Here is a 15,416-nt window from a genome sequence, read left to right as displayed (position 1 = left end):
AATTAATCGTTATAAAGTTGTGACTCTTTGGCACAATGTATTAACTAAACAAAACTAGTTATATTTGTACGTAAGAAATAATAAAATAAAAAGAAAAACACGAAAGTGTACAGGCCACAATTCTCACATACATATGTATGGCAGTTGGGACTGATAGGTTTGCAGAAAATTAATTACAATCTTGTCATAAAGATTATCTGATCTTTGGCACAGAGTATTAATATTAATAGAGTATTAATAGAGATTCTATACAATGAATGATATAATCTCTAAAAACTTACCTTTAAAAAAAAGGTAAAAAAAGGCGCCCAGTTAACGGCGCTCAGTTAACGGCCAGTAACAAAAAATTACCCATTTCAAACCCATGTAGAATCCTATAAAAAATTAATTATTGCAAACCCATGTAAAATTCTATGCAAAATAAACCATTGTAAACAAATGTAGAGAATTGTATGAAAAATTATCCATTGTAAACCCATGTAGAATTTTACTATAAAAGTAATGATATAAAAAAAATTGTGCCAAGTGAAAGTAGAAACTTGTACTAGTGGAAAATTAAAATTGCAATATATATTAAAATCATACAAATTTATTGAAATTTCGACCTAACTAAAAGCCAGTACAATTTAATTACAAACACTACGTTTCGACCCTTAGGTACGGGTTCTTTTCAAGTGTAACTGCACAATAAAAATATACAATGATTAAGATATGAAACAATAATTTACAAAGTTGTTACCGAAGAAATTTAAAATAATATAAAAATAATGTAATGTACCTTTCAAGATGTTGATTGGACAGCAGTAAAATTACTAATGTTAAACCGGAAACAAGTAAATCAATTTAAGTCAAACGTTAAAAACACAATAATATCAAAGTTCTACAATACAACGAAATGAATAAATAAATAAATAGACAATCATATACTGTGAATCAACTTATCATAAATCGGATTTAGATTTTCTGTGTTTTTTTGCAAATTAATATGTTATTCTTATATTTTTTAATAAAAAACATCTCCGCTAATTCTCTCTTCCTTCTATGTTTTTCGCAATGCAAAATCCTAGGTTCCATCCACTTAAAATCATGGTCATATTTTTTTCGATGTTTGCTAATTACGTTAAAATTGCTATGATGTTGTTTAATATTTCTACAATGTTCGTTCACGCGTGTAGCTAATTGTCTTTTTGTTTGTCCTGTATATGTTGCATTGCAATCGTTACATTCTATCAGATACACAACGTCAGTTTTTTTCATATGGTTGATCTTATCTTTACCTCTCTTGATTAATCTATTTAATTTTTTCGGGATAGTATAAACAATGTCGAGGCCACATTTTTTTTAACGCAATACTCAGATTTTCGCTCAAGTTTTATATATAAGGTATTTTATATCGATAACAATGATCTCGTATTAAACTTTTTACATCTATTGTCATTAATTATCAAATATTCTCTACGGTGTTTTAGAGTTTTCATTCTCTTTTCAATATATAGTTCAATGAAAGGTTTCGGGAAGCAATTGTTGACCAAAATATCCGTAATAATTCTGATGTTATCAGTGTGAAAGCATTTATTTGAGAGTAATAAAGGACTGTCGACTAAACTTCTAATCGTGTTGATTTTGTACTGAAGGGGGTGGTTAAAAAGGAAATTTAGATATCTGCCAGAAAAAGTGAGTTTTCTGTAATTAAATTGTACTGGCCAGTTAGGTCGAAATTTCAATAAATTTGTATGGTTTTACTCATCACTGGCGGCTTCATTAATTTTATCATTATATATTAAAATATATTTTAATTGCAATAAGTTTTAAAGTAACAAATAATTAAATTTTAATATCATTAGAATATATTATTTAGCAGTGCGCCAAGTTTTTTAACTAAAATTTTATTTTTTTAAATTTTATATTAATTATAAATTTGCATAAGTTTTTAAATTTTAATTTTTTGTAAAAATTTTTATTTATTTGCGCAATTTTTAATTTTTACTAGTTTATTGTACGACTCTATATATGTTTGCAATTTTAATTTTTTACTGGTACAAGTTTCTACTTTTACTTGGTGCAATTTTTTTATGTCATTACTTTTGTAGTAAGATTCTACATGAATTTTACAATGAATAATTTTTCATATAATTCTCTACATAGGTTTACAATGATTTATTTTGCATAGAATTCTACATGTGTTTGCAATGATTAATTTTTCATAGAATTCTACATGGGTTTGCAATAATTAACAATTAAGATTAAATTACGGCTCTGTAATATATTAAATATAAATCTAAAAGCGCAAGAAAGGAGTAAAGAGCCATACGCGAATGTTGCTGCGTACATTTCCAACGAAACTAAGTTTTCGTTGGAAATAAATCGTGCACAAGGCACTGTATTATTCTCGGTGTATTACCAAGACTTAAAATTTTTAAGTTTTAAGTAACTTAAATTTAAGTCTTGGTAGTATACACTGCCGGCGAATAGGCATCATTTAGAGTATAAGCAGAGAAAGGTATAAAATCGAAGGGTTACCAAAACTTAAAAATTTTAAGTCTTGGTAATACACCGAGAATAATACGTGCCTTGTGCACGATTTATTTCCAACGAAAACTTAGTTTCGTTGGAAATGTACGCAGCAACATTCGCGTATGGCTCTGTACTCCTTTCTTGCGCTTTTAGATTTATATTTAATATATTACAGAGCCGGCGTGTATACTACCAAAACTTAAAAATTTTAAGTCTTGGTAGTATACACGCCGGTGAATAGGCATCATTTAAAGTATAAGCAGAGAAAGGTATAAAATCGAAGGGTCTGAATAGCTTAGTTGGAAGAGCAGTCGCCCGGCAAGCGAAAGATCTCGGGTTCGATTCCCGATTCAGCGACTTTTGGATCTAGATTTTTCTCTCGCAATTATTTATTTATTTCCATAGGGGGGTTAGGAGGTATTTGAATTTAAATCTCAAGTATGAGATTATTTCAAAAATTTTAAGTCTTAGTAGTACACCGAGAATAATACGTGCCTTGTGCACGGTTTATTTCCAACAAAAACTTAGTTTCGTTGAAAATGTACGCAGCAACATCCGCGTATGGCTCTTTACGCCTTTCTTGCAATTTTAGATTTGCAATGATTAATTTTTCATAGAATTCTACATGAGTTTTGCATAGGTAATTTTTTGTTACTGGCATGCCGTTAACTGGGCGCCTTTCTTACCTTTTTTCAGAAAAACATCAAACAAAATTTTTTCAAAGTCTAAAACCGAAAACACTTAAAAGTTATACAAAACTATTTTTTTTTTTTTGGTATTGTTAAAATATTTACTTTTTTGTTTGTCAGAATAAATTCTTTTAATTGTTACGAATAATGTCCTGTCCATGAATCAAGCAGTAACAGACTTTTTTCTCTTTCGTATTTCGTCTTTATTTTATTTCTCAAGAACTAATTTCCGCAACATAACTTTATTATAAATAATAATCCTTAAGGTTGCCAGTAATAATTAATAAAAAACCACTCCTCAACGTTTAAAGTCGACCAGACTGGCGATAATTTATTATGAATAATTATTTGAAATACAACGTTTCGGCTGTCATTGCAGCCCTTTTCAAGTACATTTATAAAAAGTTCCATCAAAATAATTATAATTTAATACACTTATTCGCAACAAATAATTATACATTTAAAAACAAAAATGTGTTACATACCAAATTTAAAACAGTAAATCAACTTCCATGCACACAACCGACAATGTTAACGCTTGTTTTGATGAACAATGCAAGACTGACAGAAGTAAGCACAAAATAAATAGATGTTAACTGTTCGCAAGAATCTTAGTCACTAAGCGTTAAGAAAATAGAGACGAAACTAAATGTGTCTTTCGCAATTTAAATCGTCATAATAAAGTCAAATAAATAAAAATAAATAAATAGGTGGATATAAAAATAAAAATAAAAGTAAAAATAAAAACGACTTAAATAACGTCAAGAACACGATCATAAATCCCACTAAAATTCTCCGTATCTTTCTGTAAATTAATACTTTTTCCTTGTTTTTTTATGTAAAACATTTCTGCAATTTCTCTTTTTCTTGTTTGTTTTTCTTCATGCAGAATCACCGGAGAATCCCAACGGAACTCATGATTGTTGCAAGTCCGATGCAAACTCACGACAGAATGCAATGTCGTGTCTTTTTTTATGTTATTTCTATGTTCTTTAATGCGCGTTTCTAAATGTCTCTTTGTCTGTCCTATATACGCCGAATCGCAATTCGCACATTCAATTTTATAAACAATATCAGTTCTTTTTAAGTTTTCGATCCCATCTTTACCTCTTTTTATCAATGTGTCCAATTTTTTTGGGACAGTATATAAAGCATCAATTCCATTTTTATTAATGCAACGCGTAATATTCTCGCTCAGATCTTTAATGTAAGGTAACACAATGCAATTTCGCGTATCAAGTTTATTTCGATTGGGCGAGTTAAGATTACCGCCAAATTTAATCGCTCGAAGTCTTTTATTAATGTTTTTGTTTATAATTGTTAACGGGTAACAATTATTAATAAGAATTCTTTTAATTAAATTAATATTTTTTTCATGAAACATAGGGTCAGCGAGTAAAATAGCCCTATCAACTAGGCTTGTAATCACGCTGATTTTATATCTCATAGAATGATTTGACAGAAAATTAATATAGCGGCCTGAATACGTAGGCTTGCGGTACCAATTGGTCGTCAATCTACCACCAATACGTATAACGTTCGTATCCAAAAAACTCAGAGAACAATTTTTCTCTAGTTCGAACGTAAACTTAAGTCGAGTGTGGAAACCATTGAACACACTAAGCATATCCTCAATTTTTCCTTTCGGAATAATTGAAAAAATATCATCGACGTACCTAAAATAACAATAGGGTTCGAAATCCAATTGACGCAAACAATATGATTCCAAATCGTCCATAACAATGTCAGAAAGAATCGGAGACAAAGGAGACCCCATCGGAGAACCGAAAACCTGTTCGTAAAATTTTCCGTCAAAAACGAAACTCGTTGAGCGCATAACCGTGTCAATGGCGTGTAAAAACTGCGCAAGGCTAAACGAAGTAAATTGTGAGATGTCATCCCATCGGTTTTCTATTGCTATTTTAATTAATTCCCACGGGGTGTTAGTAAAAAGTGAAGTCACGTCCAACGAAATCATAACATGGCTGTCGTCGATGTTTCTGTCTTTAATAATTCTCCACAAAGGACCAACTATCTTTGACATGAGATCGAGGTTTATTGACTGCATTTTGTAGTATCTCACTCAAAAAGGATGCTATGTTGTAAACAGGACTTCCTACAGTTGAAATTATGACGCGGAGAGGGTAACCTACCTTATGAATCTTTGGTAAGCCATAAGCACGAGGCAAATTACCATTCGTACACCTCAATTGTCTGTATGTGTTATCATCTATTAATCTATTATCCAACCAAGATTTTAATAAATTAGCGACCCTCGTGCTTAGTGACTTCAACGGAGTCCTATTAAGTGATCTATACGTAGAATCGTCTTTCAATAAAAAATTCATTTTCTCAACATAGTCTGTCCGGTCCATCAGCACAGTAACCTGGCCTTTATCAGCTTTAGTTGCAAAAATATTTTTGTTAGATTTCAAAAATTTTGAGCAATCGGAGTATCTATTACAAATGTAATTATCGATGTAACCTACATGTTTTTGTTTACTCAGAAACTTATGTACCGAACTCGCTATCAAAAATCTCAAATTATCCAGGTTGTCACTGGGAAACTTTCTATGATTAACTTCAATATTCTTTATGTTTTCTAATGCAGAGATTTTCCTATCATCTTTATTATTTCTACAAATGGGTACGCCAAACTTATCACCCAAACCGAGAAACCCCATCACCGAATCCGGAACGCGACAATTGCTGATATTCACGATCCATTTGCTGTAATCTATTTTTATCAATGGATTCCGAACCCCATAATACTTGAGACAAATGTATTTAAATTTGTTTCTTAGACGCCACTTCTCACTATTATTATATTTATGAATGATATGCCTATTGTGATCAAAAAAGCCAACGACAAACTCAAAAGGTAAATTATCAAATAATCGCTTTTCGATATGATTCAAATTGACACGTAACGCACGTAATTTACAATTAATATCTTTAATCTCTAAGTTTAATAACGCAATTTTGCTACAATGCTGGAGACGTAGCCATTTAAGTGTAACTTTATTATATTTCTACATATATAGTTGAATTTGGCGTAATACATAAGCTTTAAAATATATATAATTTATAAATTTTCTCAAAATATAAAAAAAAATTGAGTGGGAAAGAGTAGTTTGAAAAATTGTATCATTTTTTAAAAATCCAAATACGCCATTGTAAAGTACAGTTGAAGCCAAACTTTTGTGTAACATTGAAATCTTTTATATTTCTATTCGTCTCGACGATATTTGCTTCGGAATGTAAAAACAGATTTTCTGACGATTGGTTGCACCCCTAAACCCATTTTTAGCAGTAACAAAAATAGTTTCGTTATTGCGACTTTTTATTAGAATTTTTAGTTATATTTATTTATTTATTATATTGTTTATTGCGCATTGAAGAAGACTGATTACAGGTCGAAACGTTTGTAATTGGTTTTTTAAATTAAAGTTTTTCCAAGATTTATAATAATTTTTTATTTGCTCGTTACACATGGCCTCGTAATAGTTAATAAGTTATCATTGTGATAACTTATTATATTTATACATATATAGTTGAATTTAACGTAATACATAAGCTTTAAAATATATATAATTTAAAAATTTTCTCAAAATATAAAAAAATATTGAGTGGAAAAAGGGTAGTTAAAAAAATTGTATCATTTTTAAAAAATCCAAATACGCCATTGTAAAGTACATTTGAAGCTAAACTTTTGTGTAACATTGAAATCTTTTATATTTTTATTTGTCTCGACGATATTCGCTTTGGAATGTAAACACAGATTTTCTGACGATTGGTTGCACCCCTAAACTCATTTTTAGCACTAACAAAAATGGTTTTGTTATTAGACTTATTACCCTAAAATTGTGCTGAGTTTCAGATTTTTAAAATTTTCAATTTACCGAACGTTCCTTGTCAGCCAAATATAAACTTGTATCAATTTTGCAAATTATTATTTGATTTGATATATAGAATTACTTTTGTATTTTGAAAGATGCAAATTTAAAAACGATTTAAACCTGACAGTGAAAGGATTAAAAAGACGAAAAATTTGGCCCGGGTCGAGACATTAAAATGACATCAATTTTTAATACAAGATCTAAATCGTTTTGACTATATAGATGATAACATCATACATAAAAATACATAGATGATTCTGTGTTAAATTTTTCAGATCAGATCTGCAAAATTAGAATCTGCAAAAGTAATACAAAATATATGGCTGAGTAGTTTTTTTAAATATTTAAAATAATAAAATTTTATTTATATACTTTAATTTTTATTTATTTGGCGCAGTTTTTTGATGTCATAATTCTTTTGTAGAATATATATAATTCGTAGAATTTATATAACTGAATTTTGTAGAACAATTTTTTGTGGGACAATTTCTTAGTAATTAAAAAATAACATTGTTTTTTTTTATATAATATTTTTACTTGGCGCTTTTTTACCTTTTTTTAAAAAAGTAAGTTTTTTTATGGAAGTAGTCTTACATTTATTTAAGTACTATTTCTTGCAATACAATAGAAGCTGCATTGCAGCATTGAAATACAATATTTGTGTCGCATTATATCTATTTTGACTTATTTAAATTTAAAATTCTAATAATATCCGTTGAACTTTGATTTATTTAAATCTTACATTTATTTAAATACATTTTCTTGCAATACAATAGAAGCTGCTTCGTAGCATTAAAATATTTGTGTCGCATTATATCTATTTTGACCTATTTAAATTCAAAATTCTCATAATATCCGTTAAACTTCGATACCGCATGCAATATGTTAATTCAAATTGAATGAATAATCTATTTTATTTTGCATATTCTATTTTGATAAATACAAAAGTCAAGGTTTTTAAGCTTATTAATATTCAATATGATGTATAAATACTAATGAATGTGTATGTGTAAAGTGTATATTGTTACGTCCTCCGGACGTTCTTTCTCGCAAAAGACGTCTCTCGCACACACTCTCACTCACTCGCGGCTCGCGAAATAAATACACTCTCTTATGAAGAAATGATCCTTTATACAATGATGAAATACAATGACTAATGTACACGCGAAAGGAAGAAGATTGCTCTCTGGTCAAGTCACGTCCGTACGAGATGACAGCTAGACCAAAACTGTCATGGAGCCTGAAAACAACCACCGGGCGGTTGTCAATAAACAACCCCCCTTAACGATGAAGCTCCACCACACAAGGGATGATATTCAGGGGATGAAAGATCAGGGACGTAACAATATATAAAGGCTAATAAACTATAAATATTAATAACCTCAGAAATAAATATTTTTATCGGCTCTCAATATAAAGAATATAAATATGATGTTTTTTAAATCGGCCAACAGAGCCAAAGCAAGAAAAATTAATTATTCGGAACTGTATCTCTTGGTTTGAGATCACAAAGTTCCATATATAAATTAATCTTGAAACTTACATATGAAGAAATAGGCGCGAAAAAGTGAAAGAAGCGGGTTCGATTCCCGCTTCAGCAACTTTTCGGGCCTATATTTTTCGCACCTATTTCTCCATATGTCGAGATTAATTTATATATGGAACTATGTGATCTCAAACCAAGAGATGCAGTTCCGAATAATTAATTTTTCTTGCTTTGGCTCTGTTGGCCGATTTAAAAAACATCATATTTATATTCTTTATATTGACAATTAGCGAAGCGGCCAATTATGAGCTGTGTCCTCGAGTCACCTCGAACACAATTTAAATTGCTCACAATAATTGGCGTTTCCCGAGAGGGTGGGTTTTCTTCGGGAAACCATAAAAGAGAGCTTGCACCCGAAATTCGCGCCTTATCGCATTCCGCCGTGAACCGCATAACGCAAGTCCGCTCTTAGTTAAACCGCAGGAAATTGTATTGACGACCACCGCTTATTCTTTGATTTTGATTCTCTCCGCTGAAACTGAGTTAATTTTTGTGTTAAATTTTATGCGTGTATTTTGTCAAACAGTGTACTATATTATTAATTAAAATTCTTTATACAGAGAGTGACTCATCTTTTTGTGTCGTAAGATCTCCCCTCACGCTGCGCGTTCTCGAACAAGCTTCAAAAAAGTCTTGACTTTTAATTTTTCGAAGTAAGATATACAATATAAAATAAATGATTTATTCAATTTAAACTAACACGTTGAAGATGGTATCAAAGTTTATCGGATACAATACCCAAATTTTGAATATTTATTCAAAATAGATACGATGACATAAAAATATTTTAATGCTGCAATGCGAAGTAGAATATACAATATAAAATTAATTATTCATTTAATTTAAATTAACATGTTGTACGTGATGTCAAAGTTTATAAAAGACAATACAAATTTTGAATATTTAAGTAAGATCAAAATAGATACAATGACACCAAAATATTTTCATAAACGCATTTCATTGTTGCAAGGAATTATATTTAAAATTTAAAACGTATTTTTTGATTAAATTATAATATGTAAGATTACTATATTTTTATAATGCACTAAGAAATTGTATACGTATATAAAATATATATCTTTTTATATTTAAATTTTACTGATCAAATTTTAAAAGAAGTGTAATGTCTGCTTGAAATTTAATGGCTAAATTTTTTCTTGATGTTTTTACTAAACATTTTTTGACCATGAATATAATACTTCCATCTCTAATACTTAAGAACAATAAGACTTTCATAAATCTAAAAATACTGTATACAACATTATAGAAACATTCAGCTATCGACAATACCCACAAAACAATTGATATGATGATATATACATTTATGTATGTTGCATGGGCATGGGATTTGCATGGGGTTGCTGGGATTGGATCCTTCCATGAACACATTATTAATAAATGAAATATTTTTGGGATTTTTTATTATTATTAAATTATTTTCGATATTGTGTATTGTAACATATAATAAAAAGAGCTATAAATATCTACTCTCTCTCTCTCTCTCTCTCTCTCTCTCTCTCTCTCTCCCTTTCCCCTTCCTCCCCCCCCTCTCTCTCTTCTTCTCCTCTCCCACTCCCTCTCTCCCCCTTTCTCTTCCTCTCCCCTCTCTCCCTTCCTTCTTTTTTCGCTCACCCATCCTCTCTCCCTCCCTCTCTCACTATATTACCTTTCTTCCCACCTTATTTTATATCCAAAATAATTCTTTGCAAAAATTAATATATATTTTAATGAACTTTGCAAAAATATGTGAAATCCGTAAAAAAGACATCACAGATGTTAAAAAAAGTGTTAAGCGTAAAATGTTATATGTATAAATCATTTTATATAATGTAAATTTATACGTATCAATCACAAATATATTTCTTGTGACCATATTTGCTCAGTTGTGAGCTGACAAACCTTGAGAGATTTTTGATCCATGCAAAATGTCCGACACTGTTACCGTCTTGCGCATACAGCAAATTGACGTGCTTGTCCCTTTTCTGCTCCGAAAGCCGTAGCGGGATAATGCCGTTTTCATTGCTGTAGACATTGATTGAGATGTTATTTCAAATTTTTATATTTGATTCAGAGTCACTGGAAACTCAATGTCTTTGCAATTCAGTACTGTTGTGTAATGGGGATAGGAGGATTCCCGATCCACATTTCTCTTAGCAGGGTGAAACACAAAGCCGTGACTACCGCCCACGCGAAACATGCATTGTCTTTGGTTTGTACGGTTACTTCGTTTTTACAAAACACCTTACGAACTAGTCTACCCAAAGCGAAAAGTCATATTAATAATAGTTTTGATTTGTACAGCATATTGTCTGGTAAAAAGATTGATGAGAATGATAGGATGTTTTCCTTGGATGTGGTGTCTTTGTTTACGAACGTTCCTCTGGATCTTGCGATTGACGGTATTAACGATAGATGGGATCACATTGGAATAAATACTAAAATACCAAAAAACAAATTTTTGGGGGGTATAAAATTCATATTGACTTCTACATATTTTACATTTGATGACATAATTTATAAACAGACGTTTGGGACCCCTATGGGGTCACCGTTATCACCAATTATTGCAGACCTGGTTATGCAAGATCTTGAGGATACAGTTCTCAAAGCGTTGAATTTGGAATGTTTGTTTTATTTTCGTTATGTGGATGACATAATAGTGGCCACCTCTATGATTAATATGACTCAGATTGTGAATAATTTTAACAACTATCATGAAAGACTTAAATTCACGGTCGAACAAGAGGTTAACCATAGCTTGAATTTCTTAGATTTATCAATTAAAAATATTAATAACAAAATATATATAGACTGGTATCAAAAAGAAACCTTCTCAGGAAGGACGTTATCATTTTATTCAAACCACCCACTATGCCACAAAATAGGAATAATATATAACCTTGTAGACAGATGTCTATTGCTATCACATCCACTATTTTTTAATAAAAATTTGGAGTTAATTATTAATATACTCAGAAGCAATGGTTACCCCTTGATCTGATTTTTAACAAAATTAATCATCGGATAGAACACATCATATCTAAGGGGAGCATTATAGAGAGACAGGCCAACATAGAAAGAACAAAAAGTATAAGAAATGACTCGGTCAATAAAAAATTCTTTGTCATTCCGTATATAGATGGGATCTCAGAAATGATTGTTTCCTCGATAAAAAATAAAAATTGTATGGTAGGGTATAGATGTCTCAACAAACTGGATAATATTATTAAAGCGCAGAAAGATAAAACTAAACATCCATGCAATTCGAATGTTGTTTATAAGATCAGTTGCAATAATTGTAATGCATCTTATGTAGGCCAAACAAAGAGGCAATTGCAGACGCGAATAAAAGAACATAAAAATAATATTAGGTTGGACTCAACGAAACATTCAGTAATTTCTGAACACATAATAAATGAACATCATACTTTTAATTGGGACAATGTTAAGATCATGGACAACGAAAATAATTATTATAAAAGACTCATTTCTGAGATGCTACATATCAAGGAACAAAAAAATGGACTAAATTTAAACAAAGATACTGAGTTACTTAGCGAGTCGTATTTTGATATTTTGGATATATTAGCGAACAAGAAATAATAATAGGACAAATAGGACATTAACGAGTAAAACATAGATATTAGATCATATATAAACACGCACGCTCTCCGATCAAGTAGAGTTTAAAATGAGCTGTCTTTCTGTATTGTTGGTTTGTTATGTGTCATCCTTAATAACTGTTAATAAGTAGCAAAATTATCAAGAAGAACGATGATAGGTAAGCATACTACCAATTGTAGGGGATACATATTATATTTAACGTATAAGACGGGCAACAAGAGCCAAATCGCGGATGACAATGCGTTATCCTAACGAAACTAAATAATTTTTCGTTAGAATTAAATACCGGTGCACAAGGCACCAAATTTTTACTTGGACACGGCCAAGATTTTAAATATGAAATAATCTCATATTTTGAGATTTAATTTCAATACCCCTTTTAACCCCCCTACGGAAAATAAATAAATGAATGCAAGAGAAAAATATAGATCCGAAAATCGCTGAATCGGGAAATACGTCTTATACGTTAAATTTATATTTATATTACAGAGCCTTGTTAAAACTCTTATATTTGATACATATTATAATTTGGACATGCGTTGATCGGTAATTTTTCTCCCGACTGCTGCCAACCGTAGGTTGGCGAAAAGAGAGGAAGTATGCGTTTCATCGAGCCCGGATCGGTCGTGACCTTAATTCTCGATAACTACTGCATAGTTTTATATCAACTTTGGAACATAAGTTTCTTATTAATCAAGGAAGGTTTAAAGCGTATTATTATCGTTATTTATTCTATTAATAAAAAGTGAAAAATGAGTATTATTTCGTCAATACGGTCTCTCATTGGCTGCTGTGTGAACCTAAGAGGAAAAATGATTCACCAATGAGATAGATTCGTTGTAGTATCCGGATAGGGAATGTTGGTGACATTGGTATATACATCTCAAAGTAATAATGACGGGACTGATAGGATAGGTTAGCTGTCACCTGTTGCGTGTTATTGTCAACAACAATATTAAGTGAAGTGTATTATTATGGATATATCTCAAGAAGATATAAATAAAGGAGTAAGTTTCTTCTTTTATATTTGTTGTTTTTTTCTTTATTTAGGATATTGTTAATTATTATTTATTTATTGTTTCTTTATTTATATGTAGGAAGAAGATACTCGCTTGGAGATATCTGAAGAAGAAAACATTATTAATAATAGAAAACGAGTAAGTCTTGTTATTAATAATTAATAAAAATATATAATATAATTAATAATATAATTAATCTGTTGTAGTCATAACATGGCTATATGAATTTATATTTGTCTGCGTAGCCACTTATTTGCTATTAAATTTGCTATGTAGCCACATTGCTATAAATATCCACATATATAATTGTATAAATGTATATAGTTATTTTTTCTCTTATTTGTATATTATATAATAATTATATAATTAATTAAAAATATGTATACAAATATATTTATAGTTATACAAAGATATTAGCGCACCAATAATTATGGCAATGCAGACAAATATATTAACTTACATAGCCAATTATCTACTACAAAAGATTATTCACATATGTAATAATAATTAAGGCTATACAAATATATAAACTTACTTGTGATTACATAATGTATAAACTTATATAACCATAAGAAAGTTAATATATTTGTCGAAGCCATAATTATAACTGCGTACAAGTTTACGTATTTGATATAAGATATTGTTGTCATCTGTCTTTGTCATCTGTCTCTCTCTATCTATCAATCTATCTATCTAGCTATTTTTTTTTATTTATCTCTCTATTTATATTATATTATATTAATTAAAAAAATTGTAGCAGAAAAATATTTGGAAAGAATATAGAACATTGCAGTCACATGGTGAGTGTATGTGTCTTTATTATTATTATTATTATATTATATACATTGTAATATATATATTACATAATAAAAACTTTTACATGTGTAGGATGAAGAAGCAGAGAGACAAAAGAATGAAGAAACAGCATAAGAACAGCAATAAATTAGAAAATAAATAAAAAAAAAATAATAAAAAAATTAGAAAATAAAAAATAAAAAATAAAAAACAATTAAAAAAAAAAATAAAAAATAAAAAACAATTAGAAAATAAATAATAAAAATAAATTAGAAAAAAAAATTAGAAAATAAAAAATAAATTAGAAAATAAAAAAATTAGAAAATAATAAAATTTTTTACAAAAAAAAAACTCCCGACTGCTGCAAACAAAGTTTAAATGTTTAAATTAGAAAATAAATAAAAAAAAAATAATAAAAAAATTAGAAAATAAAAAATAAAAAACAATTAAAAATAAATAAAAAATAAAAAACAAAATTAAAGTAAAAAAAAAAAAAAAAATAAAAAATAAAAAAAAAACAAAAAAATTATAAGTATAAAAAATAAGCTTGTAAAAGTTGGAAATAATCACACATAAATAAAGTCTGTTGTTTATTATATAATTTTTCTTATTTAAATTTATTGTTATCATACATATTTAGCGCTATATAATTTACAAATTTACAAGAGCAGTCGGGAGACGCCGCTCTAAATTTGAGACATATACGTACGCGCACGTTTTATGTAATAAATAGACACAAACACAAATATCGATACTCAACGGACGTACTCACACACTCATACACATGTACGCGCACGAAGTCACGCGCGCACGTACGCACATATGTACGCACTCATGCGCGCAAACACGCGCATACGAACATATGAATACCCGCATTCATACACATACTGACATGCACTCACATACGCACACACGCATATGTATACTGACGCTGCGGAACACACACTTAGCGCGGCGTCTCCCGACTGCTCTTGTAAATTGTAGAATTAATAATAATTATAATTAAAAAAAATTTTTGAATTCAAAAATCTGAAATTTTTGTAAATTATATAGCGCTAAATATGTATGATAACAATAAATTTAAATAAGAAAAATTATATAATAAACAACAGACTTTATTTATGTGTGATTATTTCCAACTTTTACAAGCTTATTTTTTATACTTATAATTTTTTTGTTTTTTTATTATTTTTAATTTTTGTTTTGTTTTTTACTTTAATTTTGTTTTTTATTTTTTATTTATTTCTAATTGTTTTTTATTTTTTATTTTCTAATTTTTTTATTATTTTTTTTTTATTTATTTTCTAATTTAAACATTAAAACTTTGTTG

At 29.4% G+C, this 15,416-nt stretch overlaps 1 long non-coding RNA gene across 1 annotated transcript; it reads left to right on the top strand.

The window, feature by feature from the left end:
- The first annotated feature begins 13,164 nt into the window (after positions 1-13,164).
- On the top strand, positions 13,165-14,274 carry LOC146722605 (uncharacterized). The gene is made up of 4 exons (XR_014925035.1): positions 13,165-13,279; positions 13,370-13,429; positions 14,049-14,097; positions 14,180-14,274. It is a non-coding gene; the product is annotated as an uncharacterized LOC146722605 (long non-coding RNA).
- The last annotated feature ends 1,142 nt before the right edge of the window (positions 14,275-15,416 follow it).

This window comes from Nylanderia fulva, unplaced genomic scaffold (genome assembly GCF_048542155.1).
Source record: "Nylanderia fulva isolate GAGA-0341 unplaced genomic scaffold, ASM4854215v1 Scaffold298, whole genome shotgun sequence".
Classification (NCBI taxonomy): domain Eukaryota; kingdom Metazoa; phylum Arthropoda; class Insecta; order Hymenoptera; family Formicidae; genus Nylanderia; species Nylanderia fulva.
The sequence above is the reverse complement of the archived record's forward strand: the minus strand, read 5'-3'. Positions and strand labels throughout refer to the sequence as shown.